Below are 4100 nucleotides of genomic sequence, written 5' to 3'. Positions count from 1 at the left end.
AAAATCCAACCAGGAAGTGGGAAATCTGAGGTTTGTAGTTTTTCACACTCTGTGCCTTATCCAAGAACAGTGCAATTTGGTCATAATTCCACTCCTAAGCCTTCCACCTAGATGTCAACAGTTTTGTAGAACCTTGTTTGATGCTTCTACTGTGAAGAGCGGGGAATGGAGCTGATGAGTTATGGTCTGCCAGAGTGCATGAGCTCATCACACGTACTCACGTGAAAGCGATCTCTGCGTCCATCGCATTTCTACAGACAAAGGAATTCTCCGTTGGAACACTATTGAAGGATTTATGACGTGGGGGAGATAAAAACATCCTAAAGAGTTGTTCATACTTCGTTTGACATGGTTCTACGAACTGGAATATGACTTTTCGTCGTCCTTTCGGCCTGACTTGCCCCGCCTCGTAGCTGTGTGAGTGTTGTGTAGCGTTAAGAGGTCACAAACAAAGAAAGGAGGTGATGTGGATGAGCGAGGAGATTAGTATGACTATCGGAACAAATCAAAAAGTGTTATTGGGAGGACCTGGGATTTTTGGAGCTGCGATGTCTGATGGAAGATCATCCAAAGGTAAGTGAGTATTTATAATGCTATTTCTGACTTCTGTTGACTCCACAACATGGCGATGGCTTGCTGTTGTCTGAGCGCTGTACACAGATTATGCATGCGTGTGCTTTTATCGGTAAAGCTTTATGAAATCTGACACAGCGGTTGCCATAAATTGAAGAGCTTTTTTTGAATTAGCATAATTTTAATATTTGGGCTTGGAGGTATCAAGTCAGTCAAGTCATAAGACTCAAGGCCAAGTCAAGTCACGAGTCATTGGTGTAAAGTCAAAGTTCCGAGTTGCAAGGCAATCATATTTGTGACTCAGTCGACTCGAGATCCAAGTCCTGTGACTCGAGTCCACACCTCTGGTTTTCATGGGTCAATCAGTTTAAACATGGTTTTAATGGAGACCCACCTTTCTCATGTCTATCAAATGAAATAAAACAAATTTATGGACAATATGTAGAAACAGCACCACACAGACATTTGATATCATTCTCGTCACTCGTATCTTGAGGAGGGCTGGATGAAGGTCAACTTCAACCTGAAAACCAAAACACATATATGTCCACATACATGCTCAGGTTGACAACACATTTTTAAAACAAGTGCTCAAAGATGCTTTGTATATCTCAGTTGTACAACCTGAGAGTGTACGGGACATTAAGGAAAAAAAAGACACAGACTAGGTTCACCCGTCTTCCACCCCCTCCAGGTGTTGGCCCATCTTCCTCATTATACCCTGGTATTATATACCTGTGTGCTCTGGTTGTCTGTTGCTAGTTAATTTTGTTCGTCAAGCCTATCAAGCGTTTCCCCCTGAAGCGTGATAGAGTATTCAAGACTGTAATTTCAATAAGCTGAAAATTTTGTAAAGTCATATAAACTGATCACTGCTCTTTCCAAATACATAGAATGACCAGGTGAAAGCTATATCCCTTATTGATGTCACTGGTTTTAAATCCACTTCCAATCAGTGTAGAATGAAGGGTAGAAGACAGGTTAACAAATCATTTTAAGCCTTGAGACAATGAAAACATTGAATTGTGTGTGTGCCATTCAGAGGCAATGAAATGCAAGACAAAATATTAAGTACCGATTGAAACGGGTATGTAGTATACCAGGACCACTGGTGGTGTCAAGAACGTGCAACGCTGCTTGGGTTTTCACACTCAAGTTCCCAGTGTATATAGGAATGGGCTCCACCGTCCAAAGTTTTCCAGCATCCCTGTGGAAAGCTTTCAAACGAATGAGGGGAGAGACAATGACTTACTTTTATTTTAGCTCTTAGTGGAGCACAGCGGCCTCAACAGCATTGAGGTTCAGCCCACAGAGTCATAGAACACGTTGACGCATGCTGCCCCACCACGACAGCATACAGTCAGTCCAGTGGCGATTTTTAGCATGTAAATCGTGTGGGGGAAAAATACATGTGGGATGCATACGAGCAAAGCAACAGCACAACACTGAACAATACATATTGACTATAACCACTCTACACCTGGCTATCAGCAGAGCCTTGTCTGCAGTGAACAATTCAGCAGCCCTCATTTACTGCCTTCAAAGAAACATAGCTGACAGCTGACTGCTTAAAACAATTGGTTTCTGAACAATTGAGATGCACAAAACTATGGCATTAAGGGACGACAAGTCGATAAAGAGCAATCCATAATTTGATTAAGACATTAAGTGAGCGAGCTAGGATGGGCGTATCAACATATACTATTTGTTCAGCACTTTTGAAAGTACCAGCGACAGAATTCAGAACATGGGGCCGTGTTCTCCCTACACCAAATCATTTATTCAGCAGAGGTTGAAATACAGGCATATAAGCAGACAATGAAAAGACTCTTACACATAGTCAATGATTAACATTTTCAAAAACAGGTTATGGCTACATGTGCACCACCAAGCAAAACAGTAGCAAAATTAAGAGTGAAAAATAGACCAAATTATTAGGGTGAGCACATGACTTACTAACAGCTTACTACACAAATGTCACGTTCGTCGAAATGATTGGACCAAAAGGAGCAGCAGATGCTAGATTCCAACATATTTTTATAAATTGAAAACTCACCAAACAAAACAAGCACAAATGAAACATGCCTTTCTGGCTGCTCAACAGGCAGCTACCACAAACACAAGATCCACAAAGCACAAAGGGAAAATGGCTGCCTAATATGATCACCAATAGAGGACAACATAAACAGCGCCTCTGATTGGGAAACATTACCAGCCAACATAATGATTAAACACCAGATACCCACCCTAGTCATTGTCACCCTCAACCACCATAGAGAATAAACAGCTTCTCTATGGTCAGGGGTGACAACAAATTGTTACACTTAGCTAATACTTTCTTAGCTACCGTATTCATATCTCCCTGCATAGTACGTCAGTTTATTCAGCAGTATACAAGACATTTTAGGGAACTTACTTTTGCTGTCCTCACTTGAACAGTCCTTTGTGACCAAATTTTGTCATCAGACTTTGTCATCTCTCTGCTTTCAAAGACAACTGGGAACTCACAATAAAAAATTGGAGTCATGATGACTTCAGTGATCTTTCAGGCGTAGGCACTAGAAAGAGCCCGATCCCATTTATAATTCCGAGTTGGATGAAAGTTCAAAATGTATTTTTTTTTTTATTCCCAGTCGTAGCTCGTTTTGCCCGAGATCCCAGTTGTCTTGAAACTCACTAAGACGTTTCAGTACCGAGTTGTTTTGGGCGGCGGCCACAAATCATGCTCATTGACAGCTGGCCAATGTTAAAGTCGTTTAACTGCATAAACCTAGAAAAAAGGAGCCGCATAATCGTTATGCTTGGGACACACAGCCAGCAGCCCAGCTCCATCGTGACATACGCATTATGACTTACATTTAAAGTCTTAGCAGCGCTGCTTTCGCTAGACGGAGACTTAGCAAATGTGGCATTGCAGGCCTTATAATCCAGTGCGAACTAACGCAGACTTAACAATAGTGCTACTAACCTCTTTAAAGGGTGGGCGTTAAGAAGGATTACTTTTATGCGTATGCCTAGGGTTATTCCTTAAAGATGGTGGGTTTCGAGTGTCTCGCGAAGGTGGTGATTGACTCGCCTGACGGCTTGCGTCGTGAGGGAGTTTGTTGCGCGTACCATTGGGGTGCCAGAGGGCAGCGAACAAGTTTTGACTGGGCTGAGGGCGGGAATGTGACTTCCTCTAGAGGTAGGGAGGCGAGCGGCCAAGAGGGTGGATGAACGCAGTGCCGCTTGTTTGGGTGTAGGCGGCCCCTGGATTCCAGAGCTGAAGTACGGAGGTGCCGTTTCCGCTCACAGCTGCCGTAGGCAAAGCCAGCATGGTCTTGTTAGGGATGCGAGCTTCACTGGAAGCCAGTGGAGCGAGAGCGGAGGACGGGCGTGACTAAACTATTGAGCACGACGGCATGGCGGCGTTCTATGGAGTTGAACTGGCGGTTTTAATCGCTACACCAAGGAGCCAGGTGCCTACACGGAGTAGCAGACCAGAGCTTGGAAGAGTTGACACGCGAACGGGGTTTGTAGCTTGGTTT

The sequence above is a fragment of the Salvelinus sp. IW2-2015 genome, unplaced genomic scaffold, assembly GCF_002910315.2.
Source record: "Salvelinus sp. IW2-2015 unplaced genomic scaffold, ASM291031v2 Un_scaffold560, whole genome shotgun sequence".
Lineage (NCBI taxonomy): Eukaryota > Metazoa > Chordata > Actinopteri > Salmoniformes > Salmonidae > Salvelinus > Salvelinus sp. IW2-2015.
Note: the sequence above shows the minus strand (reverse complement) of the source record.